At 37.5% G+C, this 27,452-nt stretch overlaps 1 protein-coding gene across 1 annotated transcript in view; it reads left to right on the forward strand.

The window, feature by feature from the left end:
* VPS13B (vacuolar protein sorting 13 homolog B) overlaps positions 1-27,452 on the forward strand; it is an 829,147-nt gene that overhangs the window by 39,438 nt on the left and 762,257 nt on the right. The gene's annotated exons all lie outside the window — the stretch shown is intronic.

Below are 27,452 nucleotides of genomic sequence, written 5' to 3' on the forward strand. Positions count from 1 at the left end.
TGAGCTTCTTGTATTCAGATGTCTAGGTCTCTAGCCGGACACCTAAATACAAGAAATTGGGCTTCTTTCTCTGGTGCCTCCTCAATTAGCTTAATAACTGACCATCTGAATTCTTTTTCAGGTAAATCAGGGATCTCTTCTTGGTTTGGGTCCATTGCTGGTGAGATAATGTAAATTTTTGGGGGTGTTAAAGAACCTTGTTTTGTCATATATTGGAATTGATTTTCTGGTTCCTTCTCATTTGGGTAGGCTCTGTCAGAGAGAACAATTTAGGACTCAAGGCTCTTGTTCAGAATCTCGAATTTTTGGATTTGTTAAAGAACTTTGTTTTGTCATATACCGGAGTTGGTTTTCTGGTTCCTTCTCATTTGTGTAGGCTCTGTCAGAGGGAAAATCTAGGGCTCGAAGCTCTTGTTCATATTCTTTTGTCCTACGTGATGTTCTTCTGATGTAGTATTCTCCCATTTCCTAAAGATGTGGCTTCCTGAGAGCTGAGCTGTAGTGATTGTTATTTCTCTTCTGGGTCTAGCCAACCCAGCAGGTCTACCAGGCTCCAGTCTGGTACTGGGAGTTGTCTGCACAGAATCCTGTGATGTCAACCTTCTGTGGGTCTCTCAGTTGTGGATACCAGCACCTGTTTCAGTGGAGGTGGCAGAGGGGTGAAATGGACTCTGTGAAGGTCCTTAGTTTTGGTTGCTTAATGCACTATCTTTGTGTTGGTTGGCCTCCTGCCGGGAGGTGGCACTTTCAAGAGAGCATCAGCTGTGGTAGTATGGGGAGGAACAGGCTGTAGGCAGGGCCTTAGAACTCCCAAGAGTATAATGACGTTTTTCTTTGGCTACCAAGGTGGATAAGGAAGACCCATTTGATAGGGGCAGGTCTAAGAGTGTCTGAGCTCAGACTTTTCTTGGGTGGGTCTTGCTGTGACTGCTGTTGGGAGTGGGGTGAGGTTCCCAGGTCAATGGAGTTATGTTCCTAGGAGGATTATGGCTGCCTATACTGTATCATGCATGTTGTCAGGGAAGTGAGGGAAAATTGGCAGTCACAGGCCTCACACAGCTCCCATGCAATCTGAAGGGCTGGTCTCACTCCCACCGTGCCTGCCCCCCAACAGCACTGAGTCTGTTTCCAGGCAGTGGTTGAGCAGGGCTGAGAACTTGTCCCAGGCTGTCAGCTTCCCAGTGTGAAAGCGAGTAGGACCTTTGTGTTTCCCCTGCTGTGGAGTCTGCACACCCGATTCATGCCCTCCCCTGAGTTCTGGCTGGGAGACTTCTCATTTGTTTGGAATTGTTAAAAAGTTCAGCTGGAGTTTTCCTTCTCCCTGTGGCCTTTTCCTATTGCCTCGGGCAGCCCTCTCCAGGGACCCCTGTGAGGCAAGGCAGAATGGCTTGCCAGGGGACCCAGAGAGCTCACAGGGATTTTCCTGCTGCTTCCTATGTCCCTGTATTTGGCTCGGCTCTCTAAACTGACTCAGCTGGAGCTGAGTCACTGTCGCTGATCTTCAGCAAAGGTGCAACTCTATAACTATTATGTAGTAGCTTCCCATTCTTCTCTTCCCTTCAGCCCCTGACAGCCATCATTCTATTATACTTTCTGTTTTTATGATTTTGACTCCACTTAAGTAAGTGGAATCATACAGTATTTGTCATTTTGTGTCTGGCTTATTTCACTTAGCACAGTGTCCTCAAGGTTCATCATTGTTGTAGCATATGACAGGATTTCCTTTTTTTCCAAGGCTGAATAATATTTTAGTGTGTATTTACCACATTTTGTTTATCCATTCATTCAGTGATGGACACTTGGGTTGCTTTCGTCTTTTGGTTATTGTGGATAATGCTGCAGTGAACATGGGTGTGCAAATATCTCTTTGAGACCCTGCTTTCAGTTCTTTTGCATATATACTCAGAAGTAGAGTTGCTGGATCACATAGTAATTCTGTGTTCAGTTTTTTCAGGAATTACCATACTGTTTTCTACAGTGGCAATACCATTGTATTCTCACCATCAGTGTACAAAGATTTCAGTTTTGCCACATCTTCACCTCTTCACCAACATTTATTTTCTGTTCTTTGAATGGTGTCCATTTTAATGAGTTTGCAGTCTTTGACAATTTTAAAATTCAGTTGTTTGTCTTTTTGTTTTTGGGTTTAAAAATTTTTTTATTTTTTATTTTTTGAGACAGAGTCTCACTCTGTCCCCCAGGCTGGAGTGCAGTCGTGCCATCTCCAGTCACTGCAACCTCCGCCTCCTGGATTCAAGCGATTCTCCTGCCTCAGCCTCCTGAGTAGCGGGGATTACAGGCGCGTGTCAACATGCCTGGCTAATTTTTGTATGTTTATTAGAGATGGGGTTTCACCATGTTGGTCAGGCTGGTCTTAAACTCCTGACCTCAGATGATTCACCTGCCTCGGCCTCCCAAAGTGCTGGGATTACAGGCATGAGCCACCGCTCCCGGTCAAGAGTTCTTCTTATAGTCGAGGTACTAGGTCCTTAGCAGATAAATGATTTTCAAATATTTCAATCCATTCTGTAGGTTGTCTTGTCATGTTCTTGAGAATGTATTTTGTTGCACAAAGTATTTAATTTGGATAAAGTCCAGTTTGCCTATTACTTTTATTGCTAGTGCTTTTGGTGTCATATCTAAGAGTTCATTGCTTTATCTAAGGTTTTGGAGATTTGCCCCTATGTTTTCTTCCAAGACTTTTAAAGTTTTAGCTTTTATATTTAGGATATTGATCCATATTGAATTAAATTTTATATATGGATGATTAATTTTATAAGTGATATGTTGTGTATGGGTTCAACTTAATTCTATGGCTATTTGGTGGTCCAAGCACTATTTGTTGAAGAGACTCTTATTTACCCATTGAATGGTCTTGTCACTCTTGTTGAAAATAAACCCTATAGGCCTATGCTGGCCATAGAGTTTATTTCTGGATTCCTGCATTTTATTCCATTGGTTTATGTGTCTGAACCACAGTATTTTGATTTATGCTTTGTAGTAAATTTTGAAATGAAGAAAGGTCCTATTTTGCATTTTTTGTCCTTTTTTTTTTGAGACAAAGTTTCGCTCTTGTTTCCCAGGCTGGAGGGTAATGGCATGATCTTGGCTCACCACAATCTCTGCTTCTTGGGTTCAAGCGATCTCCTGCCTCAGCCTCCCAATTAGCTGGGATTACAGGCATGCACTACCACGCCCAGCTAATTTTTTGTATTTTTAGTAGAGACAGGATTTCTCCGTGTTGGTCAGGCTGGTCTCGAACTCATGACCTTAGGTGATCTGCCCTCCAAAGCCCTGGGATTACAGGCATGAGCCACTGTGCCTGGATTTTTTTTTTTTTTTTTAATTAAAAAAAATTTTTTTTTGAGACTGGGCCTTACTTTGTTCCACAGCCTGGCATGCAGTGGTGTGATCTCAGCTTGCTGCAACCTCTACTTTCTGGGCTTAAGCGAGTCTCCATCTGGGACTATAAGTATGAGCCACCACATTTGGCTGACTTGTATTTTTGGTAGAGACGAGGTTTGGCCTTGTTGCCCAGGCTGGTCACGAATTTCTGAGCTCAAAGGGATCTGCCTGCCTCAGCCTCCCAAAGTGTTGCCATTATAGGCATGAGCCACCATGTCTGGCCCTATTTTTTATTTATTTTTCAAAATGTTTTGGCTCTTTGCAGTTGTATATGAATTTGAAGGTTAGCTTTTTCTGTTTTGCTGAAAGGGCCATTGGAATTATGATAGGGATTGCATTTGTCAATTGCTTAGTGGTATTACCATCTTAATGTTAAGTGTAGTGATCCATGAACACGGGATGCCTTTCTATTTAAGTAATCTTTTTTTTTTTTTTTTGAGACGGAGTTTCACTCATGTTACCAGGCTGGAGTGCAATGGCGTGATCTCGGCTCACCGCAACCTCCCCTCCGGGGTCAGGCAATTCTCCTGCCTCAGCCTCCTGAGTAACTGGGATTACAGGCACGCGCCACCAAGCCCAGCTAATTTTTCGTAGTTTTAGTAGAGACGGGGTTTCACCATGTTGACCAGGATGGTCTCGATCTCTTGACCTCGTGATCCACCCGCCTCGGCCTCCCAAAGTGCTGGGATTACAGGCTTGAGCCACCGCGCCCGGCCTATTTAAGTAATCTTTAATTGTATTAGCAGTGTGTCTTTCAGCTCCTTAGTTAAATTTATTCCTAGGTATATTATTATTTTGGGTGCTATTGTAAGTGGAATTGTTTTCTTGTTTTCTTAATTTCCGTTTTGGATTATTTGTTGCTAGTATACAGATACACCACCAGTTTTGGTGAGTTGATCTTTATTTATTTATTTATTTTTGAGGTGAGGTCTTGCTTTGTCACCCAAGCTGCAGTGCAGTGGTGTGATCATGGCTCATTGCAGCCTTGACCACCTGGGCTCAAGCAATTCTTCCACCTCATCCTCCCTAGTAGCTGGGGCCACAGGAACATGCCACAGTGCTTGGCTAATTTTTTTTTTTTTTTTTGTAGAGACATGGTCTTGCCGTGTTCTCCAGGCTAATCTTTAACTTCTGGGCTCAAGTGATTGTCCTTCCAAAGTGCTGGGAATATAGGCGTGCGCCAACGTGCTTAGCTGTGAGTTGATTTTTTTTTTTTTTTGAGACAGGGTTTTATTCTGTTGCCAAAGTTGGAGTGCAGTGGTGTGATCTTAGCTCACTGGAACCTCCATCTCCCAGGCTTAAGTGATCCTCCCACCTCGGCCTCCCAAGTAGCTGGGACTACAGGTGTGCGCCACTGTGCCTGGCTAATTTTTTTGTATGTTTTTGTAGAGATGGGGTTTTACCATTTTGTCCAGTCTGGTCCTGAGCTCAAGCGATCTGCCTGCCTTAGCCTCCCAAAATGCTGGGATTATAGGTGTGAGCCATCTTGCCTGGTCTGTGGGTTGATCTTTTATCCTGCACATTTGCCAGATTAGTTTATTAGGTATAGTGTTTTTTTGTGGATTCTGTGGGATTTTCTGTATATAGAATTATATCATCTGAAAATAGAGATAGTTTTACTTTTCTTTCTCCAATTTGGATGCCTTTTCTTTCTTGTTGAATTTCTTTGGCTAGGACTTCTAGCACAGTGTTTAATAGCAGTGGTGAAAATGGTCATCCTTGTCTTGTTATTTATCTTCAAGGGAATGCTTTCAGCCTTTAACTATTGAATATAATGTTAGGTGTGTGTTTTTCATATATGTTTCCCTCTATTTCTCATCCTCATTCCTCCCTTCAGTGGAGGTGGCAGGGGGGTGAAATGGCCTCTGTGAGGGTCCTTAGTTTTGGTTGTTTAATGCACTATCTTTGTGCTGGTTGGCCTTAAACATATTTCACAGGAATACCTTTACTGTATTGAATCTTACAATTCATGTACATAGTATGCTTCTCTAATTATTTAGATTCCTTTTTGTTTCTTACATTAGCATTTTGTTTTTTCAGCATGTGGGTTCTATATATGTTTTGTTAGATTTATACCTAAGTATTTTGTTTGGAACATTTTTAATATTATCATGTTTAATTTTTGATTTTGATTGTTTAATGCTAGATTATAGAAATACAGTTTATTTTTCTGCAGTGATCTTGTGTCCTGTGACCTTGCTTAACTTTTTAATTCTAGGAGTTTTTTGGGTGGATTCCTTTAGATTTCCTCCATAGATAAGAATATCACCTATATAGACAATAATGTCACCCACAAAAAGTATTTTTTTTTGTTCCCAATCTATATGCCCTTCTACCCTTTTTAAATTTACAAGTTAGTATTTTTACCTCTTTTCATGAATTCTGCCTCCATGATACCATTGTAAGCACTTTGGCAGAGCTCATTAGTAATATCAAGCTGAAAAAAATCCAGTGGATTTTTTAATTTTATTTTTTGATTCTCATTTACCTTTGCTAGTTAATACTTCTCATCTCTTTCTAAACCTTCACTTTCTTGGCCCCGCTGATTCTTTTCCTGCCTCTTTGGCACCCTGTCTCTGGCTCCTGTTATTACTTACCTTCTATCTCTCCTATGTTTAAATAGGAGTTTTGTAGGTGTTCATTATTTTAGTCCTCACTCTCCTTGGATAACTGTATTCCCAATGGATTTAGTTATCATTATATATTTTTTACTCATAAAATGCTATTTTAGGGTTGTCTTTTTTCCCTGAACTCCACCACTAAGAGCTTAATGGGCCTTCACCTATATGTCCCATAGAATGTCCCAAACTGAATTCATCTTAAATTTCAAATTATTTCCTCTGTATGTATTTTCTGTTTCAGTAAACAATCCCACTGTGTACTTTCAATCCAAACCAGAAACCCTGAAGTCATCCTTAACTTTACACATCTCTTATATCAATTATTCATCAGAGTCTGTTTTCTACTGCTTTCCTATCTCTTGAATATATCTATTAGCTTTCATTGGTACTCTAATCATTTTTCACAACGCTTCTAGGCATGATATTCTTAAATGTGGGTCATTTCCTCAAAACTTTTTTTCTAGTTCAATGATTTTCTCAGATCATAAACGTTTGTGCAACTCTTAAGAAAGAGACTGAAATTTTTTGTAATCCAGTTGTTTTCAAAGTGTCATTTGAAGACCCCCAGGTGTTCCCATTTTTATCTTTTTATATACAAAGTTAACACTATTTTTCTAATACTAAGACATGATTCATGATTCACTTTTTTCACCTGATTCATGATTCACTTTTTTCACCCTCATTTTCTCATGAATGTAGTGTGGGATTTTCCAGAGGTTATGTATGACACTGGAACAGACAGAATGCAGAAGCAAATATGAGAATGTAGCTGTCTTCTAGTAAGTCAGATTTTAAAGAATGTAAAGTAATGCTCCCTTTTTTCTAATTTTCATCTTTGTTTTAGAAAATATAGCTATTTTTCATAAAATATGAAAACCCTATAATCTGTATTTTAAATTCATAATGTAATTATAATGAACAAATAATGGATTTATTTAAAAATAAGTTATAAAATACATAAACATATATTAGATTTTTTTCTTTTGTATTTCTACTATGGTAAATGCAAATGGGTATAATACAGAACATCTTTGTGATTCTCAGTAATTTTTAAGAGAGTAAGAGGTCCTGAGATTAAAATGTATAAGGGCTGCTGGTCTCATACATATTAATACATAGTAATTGAAATTGAATTATTTTAAACTGGTAAGCAACTTGACCGAATTTGTAATTTTGGTAGTTGACTGTTTTTCACAGTGGAGGGGAAGATATTAGAGGAGATAATTTCAGAGAATTAATTAGATTCCTTTTGCCATATTTTAGAAGAAAAGTCATGTAGCCCAGATGGAACTAAGTCATTGGCTCTGGCATTGGAGAGGTGGTGATAGGTTGTGAAGGAGGATATAGAGAGGAAGTTCTGGGATAATTTAATGGAATTTTACTTTAGGATGATTGGTGTGGATTATGGTGCTGTTGATTTAGATTCTTTTCAGACTCGTCTGTCTAGCTCATCATATACTAACATAATTAGTAATTAGATTTCACTGAAGGATAATACAGAAAGTAGGCGTTATGCATCGTGTGTAAACCCCATACAAAATTACCGTTTTAGTACTTACTTCCTTTCTATGAAGGAAATGTTGAAAATTTCTTTATTCAACACATGCTTATTGAGGGTTTTGCCCTAAGTTTTGTATTTTTGGTAGAGAAGGGTTTTCACCATGTTGGCCAGGCTGGTCTCGAATTACTGAGCTATTTTCCCACCTTAGCCTTCCAAACTACCGGGGTTGCAGGTGTGAGCCATCACGCCTGGCCTCTTTTTGGAGTTTTAAGAAGACTGTATCAACTGACATAGTCAGCCCTCTGTACCGCAGATGTGAAGCCCCTGTTTGCAGAGGGCTGACTATAAGGTACTTGAGCATCCACAGGGGCCCTGGAAACAATCTTCTGCAGATACTGAGGTATGACTATATATCACATGTGGTTTATAATTTTAATTTATACATGAAGTATTGTTTGTAATCTTAGAATCATTGGATACTAAACTTTTGGTTTTAGGTTTAGCTTCTGTTTTTTTTGAGACAAGGTCTTGCTCTGTCACCCAGGCTGGAGTACAGTGGTGAGATTTTGGCTTACTGCAACTTCCGCCTCCCAGGTTCAAGCAATTCTCCTGCCTTAGGCTCCCAAGTAGCTGAGATTACAGGCGTGTGCTACTATGCCTGGCTAATTTATATATATATATATATATATATATATATATATATATATATATATATATACAAATATATATTAAAATATATAAAAAAATATATATATATATATTTTTTTTTTAGTAGAGACGGGTTTCACCATGTCGGCCATGCTAGTCTCCAACTGCTGACCTCAGGTGATCTGCCCACTTCAGCCTCCGAAAACTCGGATTATGGGCATGAGCCACTGTGGCCGGTCAAGGTTTAGCTTTGTTTTGAGGTGAAATAATTGGGGTCATTTAAGAACATTATTGAAAAGGAAATAAAACAACTACAAACTACAAGCAGATAACTTGTAGATGGATGAAAGGGTAGGTAAATTTTTTTCAAACTGTAGTGTGTGCCTTGAGAGTTTGGGAACTCAAGAAATGATGGTTTCTTGAACTTCAACTTGTGTCTAGATCCTAGAAGTAATAGATGATTCTTTTTAGTTAGCTATTTAGGAGGTATAATATGTTATAAATATCTGGTTCTTTAAAAACACATAATTAGGGCTAGGTGTGGTGGCTCATGTCTATAATTCTAGCACTTTGGGAGGCTGAGGCAGCCAGATCACTTGAGGTCAGGAGTCTGAGACCAGCGTGGCCAACATGGAGAAACCTTGTCTCCACTAAAAATACATAGGTTAGCTGAGCGTGGTGGCAGGCACCTGTAATCCCAGCCACTCTGGAGGCTGAGGTGGGAGAATCGCTTCAACCCAGGAGGCGGAGGTTGCAGTGAGCCGAGACTGTGTTACTGCACTCCAGCCTGGGTGACAGAACGAGAGTTTGTTTAAAAAAAAAAATACATAAATTGATTTAAGTCATAGAATCTTTTATTATATCACGTATAAGCCTGAAATTTATGGCATATGAAAACCAAACTTGGCATAAAGTAGATTTTTGATTCAATAATACATTATTTTTTTTTTTTTACTTATTGAGGATGTTTTAGTTCTTGTTTGCTATAACGGAAAGTTTTTAGAATTCTGTATTTGTTTTAACAGTTGTGAAGTTTTTTTTCTTTTTGAGCTGAAAATGGTATATTTTATTTTTATTCTGTCAACTATTTTAAGTAAGAAGAAACATTTGGATCAAGACAAGGAAGGAAGTCTTTAGTTTCATGAAGGACTTTCTAAGAATGTTATGAATGAGTGAAAATAAGGGATTGTAACAGAAGTGCCAATATAATTTTAATCATACTGTTCAATGCTTTTGATACTATAATTTATGTCTAAATGCTGCAAACTGAAAGAACCTTAGTTTGAAACTTTGAAGTTGATGGTGGTTGCAGGTTTTCTTTTTCCCTTTAGTTTTATGACATCTCAATGTGTTATCTGGCATTAAAGACATAAGGAACACAGATTGCAGCTTCCAGTTCTTGGCATGTTTTTGGTTTCTGTTTGGTTCACATACTTTCTGGGTTCCCTTTGAATCCATAAAATCCAACAGTTCTCTGATTTTTGTTTTGATGATTAGATGCTTTTGATTTTCTTTTTTCTTGAACTTGTTCATTTTGCCATGACTATTTTTTGAAACTTGAGATGCCTAGTATTTAGAAACTGCACAGAAACTGTAGTCTTTCCATCTGACCTGAGTTTTCTATGGACAGATTATAGTTGGGTGTTACTAGTCTGACAATTTCTGACTATTCATTGGAATGTTTACTTGCATTTAGTTTTAAATGTGGTTAGGTTAAGTTTAATGTCTTTATTTTTTCTGGTCCCGTCTGATTTTTGTTTCTTTTTTTCTTTTTCTGCCTTCTTTGGGATTAATTGAGTATATTTTAGCATTCTTTTGTCTCCATTATTAATTAGCTGTACTTCATAAATATTATCCCTTACCTAGAATGCTTATGAGAGGATGCTTCTTTTTTGTCTCCCATCATCATTTGTGCTAATGTCGTCATAACTCTTACTTCTGTATGTTATACACTTACAATGTACAATAATAATTTTTATTGCTTTGAATAATTTTAAGAGATTAAAACAAGAGTGTTGTGTTGACTCACATAGGTTTTAAGGAGTGAGTCTTGCTTGGTGTTCATTGTTATTTTGTGCTTCTGTGTACACAAAGGTGCATATGACGGTCCACCTTGGTTGTTAAAATGCTTCCTTAAGTCTAAGCTCATGTTTCAGCCCTCCTGGGATATTTTTTTATTTGCTTCAAATTGTCTAAATCCAAATATTCCCCCAAGTTAGACTGATTCTCACCTTCAGTATCTTATTCAGTAAAACCATTATTTGCTTCTGATTCCCTATTTGTTTTATAGGGAAGATAGGACATGCCATTTCCTGTGAATAAGATTAGTCTAACAATTATAATACAAATGCCAATGCTACAAAAGGGAAAACTGTTCTTATTTAGGGTTTTCTCTAAAACTAAATAGTATGTAGTAGTTCATACAGAGAATTTTCATGTACATCAAAACCAATAAGAGAATAGATATGCCTTTACAAAACACAATATATTATCATTATTCTTTTCTATTATTCAAATAAGACAACAGTTCAACTGTTGAAGAGTATGGGCCCTGAAAAATAACATTATTATATGTTTAATTTTTAATTCCTTAATACGTAAGAATACATTATTCTCTTAGTAATAGTTTAAAGGTATTCAAATCTTTTTTTAACCATTATTGAAAGTATCTATGAATATAGATGGACACTCAAGTATGGAATAGATGTTAGAGGATTGCAACTACAAAATAAAATATTTCTTAATTAAGTTAAACATGAATATAGTAAACACTATGGCCTTTTTTCTTTATTTACTTATTTTTGAAGTGGGATGCATTTTTTCTTTTAGGAACCAGAGTATCTTTTATAGCAATAGTGAAATGAATTATTTGTAATCTGAATACTTAAGAATCAATAAATTTTGGAATGCCTGTAATACAACAACAACAACAACAACAAGTGTCTAAAAATATTATACTTGCTAATATTATTATAATGTATAATTTAACCCTTTTAACTTTTACTTCAGTTCTTTAAAATAATCTCAATTGGCATCAAAATACTATTGAGAAAATTATTTTGTGGTTTACTGAAAATTTATCTAAAATGCATTCTTTTCTTCTTATACATTGAATACTCTTGGAATTTGTTGCTTTGGAATTATATATGATTAGGAGATATTTCTAGTTTTTCCTCCCATGCTCCTATTGTTTTCCCATGACACTTTTAGATCTTTATCATGTTGGCTAGATTTTGACGTTTACTTTTGCATATGTTTGGAATATGCTATTTTACATTATGTAGGTCTTACATATATTATTTTATTTCAGAAATATTTTTATTTTTCTTTTCCCTTGAACCTCTAGAATCTTCTTCAGCCCATTTGCTTATGGATACTTCCTTTCCTTTCTTTTATTAAACCTTGAGTCTTTCATTAAAACTGTTAAGGAATAACAAGAAATACCTTGTCTTCTTGGTGGTACTTTTGCCAAGCATAAATTTTGTGCTTTTTTCTTTCCTAGCTGTTTTATAGATTTTCTTATAATTCAGATATATTTGTGGTCTGAAATTTTTGCCTTATATAATGAAATCATTAGGTTACAAAGCAATTATAGGTTGTATAGTTTATTTTGTAAATTTTTAGAAAGACAGATGATTTAGAGTAAGGGTAATCAAACTACGGCCCATGGGCTCACTGCCTGTTTTTGTAAAGTTTTTTGGAACACAGCCACTCTTACTTGTATAAATATCATGTATGGTTGCTTTCATGCTTCAGTGGTGGAATTGAGAAGTTGCATGTATTAGTCCGTTTTCACACTGCTATAAAGAACTACCTGAGACTGGGTAATTTATAAAGAAAAGGTTTAATTAACTCACAGTTCTGCATGGCTGGGGAGGCCTCAGGAAACTTATAATTATGGCAGAAGGTGAAGGGAAAGCAGGGCACAAACGTGGTTGCAGGGGTGGGTGGAATGCCACACTCTAAAACCATTAGATCTCGTGAGTACTCACTCACTAACACGAGAACAGCATGGGGGAAACGTCCCCATGAACTGTTCATCTCCCACCAGGTCCCACCTTTGATATGTGGGGACTACAATTCTAGATGAAATTTGAGTTGGTATACAGAGCTAAACCATATCATTTTGATAAAGCCTACATGGCTTGCAAGCCAAAAGTGTTTATTGTCTGGCTCTTTACAGAAAGTTTGCCTACTTTTTTTTTTTTTTTTTTTTGGGGGGAGCTTCCCCTTGTTTCGAGTTTTTTGTTTCTATCTTGGCTCACTGCAACCTTTGCCTCCTGGGTTCAAGCAGTTCTCCTGCCTTAGCCTCCCGAGTAGCTGAGATTTCAGGTGCCTGCCACAATGCCCTGGCTAATTTTTTTTGTATTTTTAGTAGAGACACGGCTTCCCCATATTGGTCAGACTGGTCTAGAACTCATGAGCTCAGGTGATCCGCCCACCTCAGCCTCCCAAAGTGCTGAGATTACAGGTGTGAGCCACTGTGCCCGGTGCCCACTCTTATTTTAATGTATATAATCATTTAAAAGTGAATTTTTTTTTTGAGACAGAGTCTCGCTTTTTCGCCATGCGCCAGGCTGGAGTGCAGTGGTGTGATCTTGGCTCACTGCAACCTCCGCCCCCTGGCTTCAAGCAATTCTCCTGCCTCAGCCTCCCAAGTAGCTGGGGGTAGAAGCGCAGGCCACTACGCCCAGCTAATTTTTATATTTAGTAGAGACAGGGTTTCACTACATTGGCCAGAATGGTCTTGATCTCTTGACCTCATGATCCACCCGCCTTGGCCGCCCAAAGTGCTGGGATTGCAGGCGTGAGCCACCGTGCCCAGCCCATATATATATGTATATATATTTAGATGGAGTCTTGCTCTGTCACCCAGGCTGGAGTGCAGAGGTACCATCTTGGCTCACTGCAACCTCCGCCTCTGGGTTCAAGTGATTCTCCTGCCTCAGCCTTCTGAGTAGCTGGGATTATAGAGGCGCACAACCATGCCTGGCTAATTTTTGTGTTTATAGTAGAGACGAGGTTTCACCATGTTGGTCAGGCTGGTTTCAAACCCCTGACCTCATGATCTGCCTGCCTCAGTATCCCAAAGTGCTAGGATTACAGGCATGAGCCACCACACCCAGCCAAATGTGACATTTAATTCCATTAAAATTAAAAGCATAAAATAATTTAAAAATTGCATTGTTTTTTCTAGATTGTTTACAGGAATTTGCATGCTGGTAATTGCTAAAATTTAGAAAGCTTGGAGTTACTGATGTTAAGAAATTGACATACTTGAGTGTAGACAAGATAGTTATTGTGTATATTTACTTTGGCTTTATGTAGAAACAGGCAAGGAAGGTGAACTATTATTCATTGTTAAATTAGCAGATATTTTGATAACATAATGCCTACAAAATTTGAGCCCTTAAATAAATGGAGTCAGGCTGGGTATGGTGGTTCACTCCTGTAATCCCAGCACATTTGGAGCCTGAGGTGGGTGGATTGCCTGAGCCTAGGAATTAGAGACCAGCTGGTGCAACATGGTCAAACCCATCTCTACAAAAAAAATACAAAAATTAGTTAGGTTTGGTGGCACATGCTTATAGTCTCAGCTACTCAGGAGACTGAGGCAGGCAGATGGATTGAGCCTGGAAGATTGATGCTGCCATGAGCTCTGATCATACCACTGCCAACCTGGGTGACAGAACTATAGCGTGTCTCAAAAAAGTAGTTGTTTTGTTATTAAGAGACATAAGAACAAGTTAATATTGCAGTATTTCAATTATTAGAGTATGTATGTATCTAATAAATTATTAGAGTATGTTTATATATATGTACATATATGTTCTAATAATTTATATATGTATACATCTGTATACACACAGATATTTACACATGTGAAGTCTAGACTTCACAGTAGGTTGATCTGAGAATGACAGAATGATCTAGTATTACTGAGTAAATTGTCATCACCATTCAGGGTTATGGTTCTTGGAAATTATACTCAGAATGGCCTACGAGAGGTTGTTATATTTAGTATGTTGAACTTGAGAAGGAAGTTGGACGAGTATTGGCAGAAAACTTTAGAGCGCATATAGTTTACTTTTAAAAAGATTCTAAATACATTTGAAAAAAATTCTCTTGCTGCTTTTTCCATTAATTTTTAATTGTTTTAATTAAATTAAAAAAAAGTTTTAGAGACAAGGTCTTGTTCTGTCCACCCAGGCTGGAGTGTGGTGGCACAGTCACAGATCTCTGTAGCCTCAGACTGCTGGGTTCAAGCAATCTTCCTGCCACAGTTTCCTGAGTAGCTAGGACAATAGGCATGCGCCACCATGCCCAGCTAATTTTTTAATTTTTAATTTTTTTTTGGTAGAGACTGTGTCTCATTGTGTTCCCCAGGCTTGTCTTGAACTTCTGGCCTCAAACAGTCCTCATACCTTAGCCTCCCAAAGTGCTGGGATTACAGGCATGAGCCAAAGCACCTGGCCCCGTGAACTCCTCTTTTAGTTCTTTGATTATCTTAAAATATGTGATTTGTTATATCCTGTTAGTAGGTTGTTGTGGGTAACCCCCCATATAGGCACTGAGGAATGAGAGCTAAGCAGAACCCTGGCACAGTTAGGGCTTCAGGAATATCTCACTTTATAGTGTTACTACATAGCTATTTCCTTTTATATAATCCTTTACATAATCATATATTAGTTTATAGAAATAGGACTTGAAGAATCCCTTTATATAATCCTCTATATATAATCATATAATAGTTGATAGTACGAGTGCCTAAAGAATATTTACATATATACCTATAATTATATCTTAGTTTGTAATTGGAGGAATGCCTAGAGTGGACACAGTACAGAGCATGAATTAAGGAATAAGCTGCTTATAATCAGAGGAATGCCTAGAGCAGACACAGTGCAGAGCATGATTTAAGGGAAAAACAGTTATACCAGGACAAGAATCCATGGCCCAGGTGGCAGTGTTTAGTAAGGTAAAGATACCCACTGTATGGCAGGCTTGGGGCAAGAGCCACTCCTTCTGACAAAGGAGTTGTAGGACCTTGCTCCAGTTCTTGTGGAAGGCTGCCCTCAGAACGGCAATCCACCTTGGTGACTATGAACTTTATCAGCTCTTGCTACTGTGCTGCTTGAAAAGCATCTTTCCATAGAACCCATTGGAAGCTGCCAGAAGGTGGCGGTAACCTTGACAGCTCTGTCACTGCTATGTGACTTAAAGCATCCTCCTATAAATCTACTTAGAAGTAGCTTGCCCATAGATAGAAGTATTGCACACTGCACCATCTTCACTGCGCACGGTCCACCTTCAAGCCTCGGTGACCTAATGGAGTGGACCCCTTACTGCATACGGCCCTTGCCTTCATGGGAATGGGCCCCTTGCTGTGCACTGTCCACCTCCCGGCCTTGGTGACCTAATGGGGGTGGATCCCATGTTTTATTGCTCATGACCCTATCACTATCCTTAAAGATGATTTCACTCTCTGCTCTGCCCCCTAACCTATACACAATAAATACTTATGCTTCTGGACATTCGGGGCCTCGCCTGACTCTGCTTATAGGTGGCGTGGTCCCCTGAGCCCAGCTGCGTTTTCTTTGTATTTCTGTGTCCTGTCTCTTTATTCCTCAGATCCTGCGCCTCAGCACAGCATAAGGCTCACCCCAGGACCCTGTGGGGCCCTCAGCCCTGCAGGTTATTAACATCCTAAAGTACTAATACATTTTCTATCCAGTCAGTTAAATATTTTGAAGTGTTTTGGAATGGTTGCATGAAATTTTTCTGTGAAAACTTTTATTCTTTCTTTGTACATAGTTTGGAAATTATATCCTGAGTTTTCTAGAACAGTCTTGATTTCATGCTTATTGAAATTAATTACAACTGCGTGAGGTTAATTATTTGACTGCTTATGGCTGCCGTGAAAGTAATGCTTGTTGCAAAATAATTCAGATGATACAGAAGTAAATAGTAAAAGTTAATTTTTTTCCTCTTTGTTTTTCATTTTTCTGATACTCCCCTTCAGAGACATATATTATCTACAGATTTCCTCTCCACTGGCTGTCTACATTACCTTCTTTTCTCTAATTTTATTTCTTAATTTTCTCCTTCTGTATTCTGTATTTATTGTTCAAACTATTATGTCATTGAGTATTATTTCTTGATCTTGTAGGTGTGCTTCATTCTTTATTATTCTTTTTTCTTTTGTCTCCTGCATATATTTTCAAATAGCCTGTTTTCAATCTCACTAATTCTTTCTTCTCCTTGGTTAATTTTGCTGTTGAGAGGTTCTGATGCATTCTTCAGCATGTCAGTTGAGTTTTTTAGCTCCAGAATTTCTGCTTGATTTTCAAAAATTATTTTAATCTTTGTTAAATTTATCTGATACGATTCGACTTCCTTCTTTCTGTTATCTTGATGTTTCTTGAGCTTAAAAATAAGTATTTTAAGTTCTCTGTCTGAAAGGTCTCATATCTCTGTCTCTCCAAAATTGGTCATTGGCACTTTATTTGGTTTGTTTGGTGAGGTCATGTTTTCCTGGATGGCCTTGATTCTTGTGGATGTTTGTTGGTTTCTGGGCATTGAAAAGTTAGGTATTTATTATAGTTTTCACAGTCTGGGCTTCTTTGTACCCGTCCTTCTTGGAAAGGCTTTCCAAGTGTCTAAAGGACATTGAGTGTTGTGATCTAAGTCTTCGGTTGCTGCTGTATCGCGTTGGGGACACCTGAAGCCTAGTAATGCTGTGACTCTTATAGACTTGTAAAGCTTTTGCCTTCGGGTCTTGAGTAAGGTCCAAGAGAATTTCCTGGATTACCAGGCAGAGAATACCCTGGATTACTCAGTTTCATGCTGAGCTGCTTCAGGCTGGGAAAAAGGTAACACAAGCATCCATGTGGCCACCACTGTGACTCGCTGGGTCAGACCTGAAGCCAGCACATTACTTGGTCTTGTCTAAAGGAAACTGAGCAAGTTGTTCTATAGGCCCCTGGGAGATGCATGCTGACGCCAGCAATGGCCAGGGTGGGTCTACATCTAGCTCCCCAGATAGTGCACATGGCAAAGGTGGCTGTCTGGGCAGATTCATCCTCAGGCTACTGGAAGGTGTGTATGGCTTCTGGCACTGGCAGGCCAGTAGGATCAATCTCCAGGCTCCCAGATAACAGGTGCCAGGTGTGGTGAGTCAGTTTCCAGGACCCTGGAGGATGGGCATAGGCAATATTGGTGGGCATGGCTGGTCTGTCCCTAAGCTTTCTGATGGTACATGTGGGTGCGGGCACCAGCAGGTTGGATGGTTTCATCCCCAGGCCACCAGATGTTGTGCTTGGATATCAGTAGCAGTGGGTTGGGTGTGCCTGTCCTTTGATTCCTGGACAGGCAAGTGGTGTTGGCAGGAGTGTGTGTGCAAGTGGTGGTGACACCTGGGGTGGTCTTGTTGTCAGGCCCCCTATCATGATATGTGTTATTATCAGTGACAGCAGGTTGAGGCAGATCAATTCCCAGGCCTCCAGATGACAACTGTGGCTGTGATGGCAGTTTGTGTAGACTATTCTTTCCCTTACTCCCACTCCCCCCAAATAGAATGTGGTTGCAGTGGATGTGGACAGGGCAGGTTGATACCCAGACCCTGGTTGTAATGCTATCCATGTTGATATTTTATTCTAGTTTATAAATGTTAACTGCTGTATAGTATGTTGTTTAGTGAATATTAAATAATGACCCTGCTATGAATATTGCTTTTATTTCTCCTTATGTATAGATTTTAGAATTTTAAAGTAGATTGTTGAGTGACAGTTTATGTACATCGATTTTCCCACTTAATATAAAATTGTTCTTTAGATTATACTGTAAGAGAATTTCTATTTATCTGAAGCCAAATCCATACTTGATGGTTTCATACTTGAATTTTGCCAGTTGTGAAATGTTATCTTTGGTTGTGAAATGTTATCTCATTATCATTTTTACTTACTTTTTGTCATAAAAAGTGGTTTTTATTTTTTAAAAATTGCCTGTTCAAGTTATTTTACTTTTCTTATGCTAATAATATATCATATAATATATTAATAATATGTAAATATATACTTGTATATATTATATATAACATTAATGTTTCTTTTATTTTGTCTTTTTCCTACTGCAAGAGTCCTTATTCAGGACACTCAATTTTGTTGCATATTAGGTGTATTGCAAATATATTCTGCCACTCTTTGGTTTTTCTGTTAACTTTCTTTAGTGTGTCTTATTGTGTAGAATAGCTTATTTTAGTCTTAATGAAGTTGGGTTTTTCTGTTTTTGCTTTTGTATTTTTTGCTTTTTTGTTTCACGTGAAATTTTCAACTGACCTGTGGTCATATAAAATTTCCTATGGTTCCTTGTAGTAATTTTAAAATTTTATTTTTTAATTTACATCTTTTAATCAGCGGGGTTTGTTTTCATGTGTAGTGTAAGGTATGGCACTTCATTTGTCTAACTGGTTCTCCCTGTACCCTTTGAATTGTCTCTCTTCCCCTGTGATTTATAATGCTCCCTGTGACATATTCATGTATCCATATATGTTAGGACCTCTTTCTGGGCTCTCCTCTGTTCCATTGGTTTGTTTAAATTACAGTGGTTCTAAAATAAATCATAATGTGGGGTGGGGGTAATTTCCCCACTTACTTTATATTTTGTGTTTGTTTGTATAGATATTATTCAAGTATCTCTGAGAATTCTAAATATAATTATTTTAAGATTGTTTTAGGCTGTTCTAGAAGATTAATTTGATTGTGACTTAATTTTATTGATTTCCTTAGCTGTCTTAGCATTAGATTTCTTTGTGTGCTTTAGAATTGTGGTTTGTAAGGTTATTTTTAACAGAAAGGTCATTATTTCTCTATTTCACCATCTCTTCTCCTTGTCGTACTCAAGCCCTTCCTCTGCTAATTGTTAGTTTTATAGTTACTTCCTGTGTTTGATAGTCTAGAATCCAGTCTTATCTTGACAGTTCAAGACTCTTGCATTGTTGTATTGAGTGACAGCAAAGCATTGCTTATCTCACTTCTTTTTTTTTTTTTTAGCACCTTTATTGAGATATATAATTCACACACTATACCCGTTTGCCCATTTAAAGTGTACAATTCAATGATTTTTAATATATTCACAGATATGTGCAACAATCACCACAATCCATTTTAGAACATTCACATCACCTGAAAAGAAATACTGAATCCTTTGGCTGTTACAATACTATTTCCAGACTCTACCTCAGCCCCAAGAAACCACTAATCTACTTTCTGTCTCTGTAAATTTCCCTTTTCTGGACTTTCTTTTTTCATGAGGTTTGTTTCCTTCTTAGGTATCTTCATGTTAAATTCTAGGCAGTGGCTGGCAGTAACTTTTTTCTGCCTCCTTCAGAATTGGGGCTTCACACCATTACTGGTTTTAAGTGTTGCGCTTGGTAACAGTCTCCCATCTTACATGACCATTTTGAGTTCTCTTTATTCCTCATCTGCCTTTGCCAAGTTTTGCATCTTTTGCATAGCCACGTGTCTTTCTCAATCTGACTTAATGCTTTGAGCCTGGCTAAAATTTTCATCTTTTTTACTATTGCTAGTATTTCTTGTCCTCCCCCATCCTCAATGTTTTTTTTTTTTATCTAGTCAGGCTTTATCAGAAGCATAAATCCTTTTTTTTTTTTTTCTTTTTTTTGGAAATCTAAAAGCTCCAAATATCACCATTTTGTTTTTAAGAGACAGGGCCTGATTATGTAGTCCAGGCTGGCTGCCAACTCTTGGGTTCAAGCAGTTCTCCTGCTTCAGCCTCCTGAGTAGCTGGTATTACAGGAATGTGCTACCAAGCCTGGCTCCAAATATCACTTGTATTTAAAATGAGTCCTAAGTCTTTATCTAACTGATCTCTGTTTCAGTCTCTTCTAGTACACATTCAGCTTTCCTGTGCACATATATAATTGCATGGCATGCCTTTACTAGAAATAGTACTTATCAAAAATTGAATTTACTAGGCTGGGCATGGTGGCTCATACCTGTAATACCAGCACTTTGAGAGGCCAAGGTTGGCAGATCACTTAAGGTCAGGAGTTCAAGACCAGCCTGACCTACATGGTGAAACCTCGTCTCTACTAAAAATACAAAAATTAGCCGGGCGTGGTGGCACGTGTCTAATCCCAGCTACTCAGGAGGCCGAGGCAGGAGAATCACTTGAACCTGGGAGGTGGAGGTTGCAGTGAGCTGAGATCATGCTACTGTTCTCCAGTCTGGGCGGCAGAGTGACCCTGTCTCAAAAAAAAAAAAAAAAAAAAAAAAAATTGAATTTACCATTTTACTTTTAGTATCAGATCTTAAAAAAAAAATCAGTTGGTCATTTCCTGGGTAGCCTGGAGCTGGGAGAGTAGTGTTGTTCTATATGATTCATGGTCAAGCATCTGTTTGTTTTTTTTTTTTGAGACTGAGTTTCGCTATTGTTACCCACGCTGGAGTGCAATGGCGCCATCTCCACTCAGCGCAACCTCCGCCTCCTGGGTTCAGGCAATTCTCCTGCCTCGGCCTCTTGAGTAGCTGGGATTACAGGCACGCGCCACCATGCCCAGCTGATTTTTTGTATTTTTAGTGGAGACGGGGTTTCACCATTTGACCAGGATGGTCTCGATCTCTTGACCTCGTGATCCACCCGCCTCGGCCTCCCAAAGTGCTGGGATTACAGGCGTGAGCCACCGTGCCTGGCCCAAGCATCTGTTTTTCTGTCCTGAAATTTGCAGAGCGCATTAGCATTAGCATCAATTTGCAATGTTAGAGGAGCCATAAAAGATTATATTCTTTCTTAAGAGACTGCGAAGATAATAGTGTCATTAACTGAATTAGGGAATAAAGGACTGACGATTTGGGGGAAAACAATGGGAGGGAGGTGCTGAAACAGTTGCAGAGTTATGAGTTTTGTTTTACATGTGTTCAATTTGAGGTGCTCACATAAAGAATTTTTTTTCTCAGTGCTATTTCCCTCATTATTTAATTTCTAAACCTTTAAAGAAATCTATTGTTGATTTTTCTGCTTTTGCTCTTGGTTACATACTCAGAGAATTCTTCTTCCTAAAGTACTTCATCTTATTCACCCATTTATAAGTTTTAATTGGCTTGTTTAATATACAGAATAAAAGCTTAAATTTCTTCGACGAATACACCCTGTGCGATTTGCCCTAGTTTCTTTTTACAGCTTGATATTTCACTGCTCTCAATTTAACCTAAATTGGGCCATCCATTATCCTTTCAGTACAGCATGTTAACCTTTCTTTGTTCAACCTTTCCTTTTTTATTCCTGCAGGGCACAATCTTTTCAAATCTCTTGTTCTTTGTAATATTTTCCTGAGTACTTGATCTCACTCTGATTTTTCCTTTCTCAGGATAAGGAAAGGTTAGGTTGGATAGGTTAGGATAGGTTGTTAATACAGTACTGTACTTTTCAGTTAGCCTTTTCTCATAGAGGGGCAATAGGGCAAAGTGGTTAGGATTGGGCATTTAATAGTTGTGTGATTCTGAAGCATTTAATCTCTTTTCCCTTAGCTTCCTTATCTATAAAATGGGGATATCCTTGCATTCGTATAGTTGATTAGGAGGATTAAGAGAGATACGAACATAATGTCCTTAGCAGTATGTGACATATTGGAAGTGTTACAAATACAAAGTTTTTCTGTTTGTCTCTTTTCCATCCATCCCTGCCTGCCTTCTTCTTTCCCTTTGTAAACCAAAAAGTATCTGAGACAAGTCTGAGTCAATTTAGAAGTTTATTTTGCCAAGGTTAAGGACAAGCCTCAGGAGGTCCTGATGACATGTGCCCAAGGTGGTCAGGCTACGCTTTGCTTTAGTACATTTTAGAGAGACACAAGACATCAATCAGTATATATCAGATGTACATTGGTTTGGTCTGGAAAGGCAGGACAACTTGAGAAGGAAGGGGCTTCCAAGTAGAGGTAGAATCAAAGATTTGCAATTGGTTGAAAGAATTTATCTAAAGACCTGGAATCCATAGAATGGAGTGTCTGGGTTAAGATAAGGTTGTGGAGAACAAAGTTCTTAATATGCAGATGAAGTTTCCAGGTAGCAGGCTTCAGAAGGAATAGATTGTAAATGTTTCTTATCACACTTAAAAAGGTGCCAGACTCTTAGTTAATTCTCTCCTGGATCAGAGAAAAGACCTGGAAAGGGAAAAGGATTCTATGCAGAATATAGATTTTCTCTACAAGATACAGCTTTGTAGGGCCATTGCAAACTATGTCAAAGAAATATAAGGGTAAAATACTTTGATTTCTTTCAGGGCCTGCTATCTGTCATGTGATACAATACTAGAGTCAGGGTGGAATTTGGTATCTTATTGCTACAAAAAGTCTTGAGATTTCTATTTTAATGTTAATACTGGTCAGTTGTGCCTGAATTCCAAAGACAGGCAGGTATAATGAGGCATGTCCGACCTCCCACTCCCATCATTGCCTAAAGGAATTTTTCAGGTTAAGTTTGGAATACCCGTGGCTTGACAGGAGGGGTCCATTCAGCTGGTTTTGGGGGCTAAGAATTTTATTTTTAGTTTATGCCTACTGTCCACATTTCTTAAGAGAAGCTATTCTTCTCGTATCCTTGAAATACTTGCTGCCCGTTGCAAGTATTTCAAGGTTAAGAAAAGTAGAGTATGCTCAGTAAGGGGAACTGCTATTTCTTTGTGACATATGTCATCATTGATTAACTCTTAAATTACTAACTTTTTAGTATATACATAGGTCTTGTTATTCAAGTAAATAGGTAAAATACTTAGATAAAGATATCTATTTTACTACTTTTTTTTTCTGAGGCTGCCTAACACATACTTTTCTTTGCTCGGACATTTTTGGCTGAGGGAATTTGTATACAAGAAAACAAAGTGCAGTTAAATTAGTCTGTTGGATAACCCAATTCCCCTTAGTGAATTCTGGTAAATATTAGATGGTAGAATGTGGTTTAGGCCAGAGTACTTCTGTATTTACTTTTCTTTTTTCCTCCCTGAATTTCTGCCTGTTTTACCTTCTAAATCTTAGAGAGGGACTCACAGTTTCAATTTTGTGGTTTAAAAAAAGTGGAAGAATGAGGTGACAAACTGATACACACTCACCAATATGAAGGAAAGGAATGTCATAGGCAGCAATAAAGAACAAATTTTTCCTAACATATTTTACAATTTCCCTTATATATGTTCTGGCATAGTTTAATAATTTGATCATTCTGTGGCTGGGGCAATATCATGGGTCAGGGGGCTATGTGGGTGAATAGAAGGTGGAAGACAGATGGCTACTGGTTGAGTCATCTGGGAAAATGACTCTGGTCCTCTTACTGAGTAGCATGGATCTCAGAGATTAGAAGAGAGATATCAGCACATAAAAGTGTTCACAGTGAGTATAGTGATTTCCTTTATTTTTAAAATGTGACCCAATGAATGTTGAGCTTTTGGTCATTCAGGTTAGCTATATCTTTCTTTGAGGTGATCAAGTAAAAAGAATACAAGGGAGGGTCATTTCTTTTTCCTTTTACCAACCTATCGTAACCACTTATTGCCACCCTTGATAGGAGAGAAGATGGAAACAGCCTTTCTTGTGGACTAAAGTTGATGTGTGTAGAGACTGGTGCTATACATTCCTCTTTATTTAAGCATGCTTGATATTTTCTTTATGACTAAAGTTAAGGTTTTAAATATTGCTCTTAAGGTAGAGTTGAGTCAGATTTCTATTTTTACCATAAAAGTTAGTGAATGTGTTTTCCCTGGCTCTCTCTTGTGCTCTCCAAGTGTACCTCTGAGTAAATGACCTTATTTAGCTTTCTGACTTTGAAGTGTACAGTGTTACTCTCAGAGATTCTTTATTGCATCTGGCAGTTGTCATTGTACTTGCTGCTAGAGAGGATAGAGGTGAATGTTCCTAGGAGCCTTGTAGTAGTTTATTTCTAAGCCCCTTTGGTGACTGGAGCTGACAGGTGAGTCTTAGTTCTTTTCTGCTTGTGAAGTTTGGTGTCACAGGGTTAAAGAGCATAAAGTACATCACCTCTTAGTTTCACTGTTCAGTTTCCCCTTCTTCAGCTCTTTCCTGCATCTTAACCTCTTGCTCTGTAATTTAATCACTTGTTTTCCATTTTTTCTTTTCTTTTTCTTTTCTTTTTTTTTTTTTNGAGTCTCTCTCTTTTGTGCAGGCTGGAGTGCAGTGGCACAATCTTGGCACACTGCAACTTCTGCCTTCTGGGTTCAAGTGATTCTCGTGCCTCAGCCTCCCAAGTCGCTGGGATTACAGGCACCCACCACCATGCCTGGCTAATTTTTTGTATTTTTTAGTAGAGATGGGGTTTCACCAAGTTTGTCAGGCTGGTCTTGAACTCCTGACCTGAAATGATCCGCCTGCCTCGGCCTCCCAAAAGTGAAGGGATTACAGGTGTGAGCCACCATGTCTCGCCTTCAGTTTTATTAACACTATTGTGAATCTGGGAGTTGATGGTTTTCTAATTTTAGCTGACTAGCCCTATAATAAGCAACAGGGAAAAAAGTGTACAGCATGAACTCATGATCTGTCAGTATGAAAGTAATGGCTCTATTTACATACAGTCTTTGCCACACATTTTCCCTCTGTTAGGAACTTTTGTAAGGCAATGACATTCTTGCTTGTTTCATGAGGAGCAAATCGCAATATTTTCAGAAATAGTTATGTGGTTCCCAAGAGAAAACATTCTTTGGCCATGAAATATACTTACCAGACACTTTGGAAAAATTGCAACCTAAATAAGATATAACTGTAATGTGTTTGGTGTTAAAAATTATCTCAAAATATTTTAGCTAGTATTTTTGAGAACAGAGTTTCTTTTATTAGTAATTAAGGGTTTTTAATGAACGAAAACTGTGTAATAGTCCACAGTGATGCCTACTGGTTAAAAGCAGATAATGAATTCAAAACTTATGGAAGTAATTTAAGTCTTAATTATAAATATTTTTATTTAATTTGATTGAGACATGATTTGAATGGAGACTCACTTTTATTTGATACAACTAAAATATAATTGAAATGAAAACAAGTTCAAATCATTGAAATGATTAATTTCTAATTATAGTATTTGTATAATCAAAGTTTCCCAACCCTAATTAAGAAAAAAGTGTTTACATGTTTGGTAATGTTTGGTTTATAGTATATATTCTTATGAGTATCATGGTTAATGCTCATTTTTTAAGCACACTAAAATTCCAGGTTTTTAAATAGATTTTGTTTAGGCAAATTAAGGAATTTAGTTTGATTTTCTTTTGAATAATAAAAACATAGTTTTTAGGGAAGTTTTATCTACTTTTCTTAATAAAAATTTGAAACTCATTGTTTTATTTAATCCCATTTTGCTGTTAATAATTTTTTAAAAATAGAGTAAAAATTACTTGTTCTTTCTTTTGCTTTAAAATGTTTGTCATCTCACATATGCCAGATTTATTGGACTGCAGTAGTTTTAGTGCATTTTGGCTGGAATGTTTATTATGACATCACCATAATCTATATACAGTATGTGATTTCAGATGGTTTCAGTGTTAAATATTTTCATAATTATGCTAGTTTTGGCAGTTCACTTGGAACTTTTTCACATCTCTTTAATGAACATGTTTTACTTCTGGGCTTTTGAGACAACCACATGTTTCAAAAATTAATAATGTGCTTTTAATGTTAATGTTGTGCAGAAGTGTATGACTATGGACGTTTTTAAGGATTTAAGTTGAACTAAAAGTACAGTAAAGTTTTATTCACAGTAGTAGTCTTTTAGTATTTAAGACCATAACATCCCCCACAATAACAGAAGATGTCTTTATGAAGATTGAATAGTGAAGTTATTTTGTGGAATGAAACCTGTGATGTTTGTTTTTCATTAACTTAAAATGAACATAAGCTCATGAGAAAATTTTCAGTGTTGTTTATGGTTGCAAGTCTTTTTGCTTGTATGAAGTTTCAAACAATTTTTTTCTGATGTATCACTACCATCTGAAGCCATGCTATTTTGTAAAACACTTACCTTTTATTGTATATTTCTCTTAATGTGATATTGAATAAAAATTTTCTGAAAGAGGTCTTATTATGGTTCTTATTTGCCTCTAATAACCTGTTAGTTTGCTGTATTAGTGATGATTATTCTTTTATATGCTCTTGAAAATTTTCCTTCAAATATATAAAGTAGAAAAACTAAATTTAACACCATTCTTGTAAATATTATAAAGTAGTGTTATTGATTAATGAATTCATGGTGCACAGCGCATTATCAGCTACCCTTTGTGTTAGTATCTTTGATCTCTCACTCCACATATGCATCTTTACTTCAAGCAAAAATGTATTCTTTTATCCTTAAAAAGGAATAAGAAGTTAGTTACCAGATGGTTTTCCCTCTTGTTTTACTCCATCTATCTTCTCTTGGTAATGCCTGTCTTCTTTAAAGAGCAGTTTATTCTTTTTGACTCCACTGTAATTTCTCATTCACTCTGAGCTGCTCATTTACTGCTCCCACTTCTCTCTCTCTCTGTGGGAACTGCCAAGTCTTCTTTCTTGTAGGTTACTGGCAGCCTCTTCCTAATTACCAAATCCTGAAACAGGTCAACTAGAATGAGGACTGAGAATATCTCCATAGTTGTTAACATTACTCCATTTTTATTGAAAGGTCTGTGCTTTTAACTTCTTCCATCTTAGATACTGTATACTCTGGCCTTATTTGACTAATCATCATTCTCTGTACATGCTACATACGTTGATACTGTTTTGCTCTTGCTTATGGTTCTCACCACCACCCCCATTTAGCCCCCAGTCCTAACTGAAAACATTTCTACATTTGATTTGAATGGCCTGATCTTTCTAGTTCTTCAAAATGGAATGACACTTTTTATACTCCTTATTACTTAAAAACAAACAAAAAAAGTATTGCTCTTGTAGAGTTATATATGTATTTGATAGATTCTGAAGTCCTTGAGGATAGGATAAAAGATACATTTATCTAATTTATCCTTGTAAATCCAGAAATTGGCATGTACGAGCATTATATAAATGTTGAAACAGGACAGGAAAAAAGTACTCATTTGCAGTTTAAAGGGATAAATTTCAAAAATATGTATAATTTATTTGTTTCTGTTATTCATATTGAAACCTAGTTAAAACTTATACCTAACATGAATAATAATTTAGTATACGTTGTTTAGTAAGATGGAGAGGATTATAAGGATGATTAAGACTAATCGTTAAAGATGACCAAGATAGCTTGGTTTCAAAATAGTAT

Source organism: Cebus imitator, unplaced genomic scaffold (assembly GCF_001604975.1).
Source record: "Cebus imitator isolate Cc_AM_T3 unplaced genomic scaffold, Cebus_imitator-1.0 Scaffold331, whole genome shotgun sequence".
Lineage (NCBI taxonomy): Eukaryota > Metazoa > Chordata > Mammalia > Primates > Cebidae > Cebus > Cebus imitator.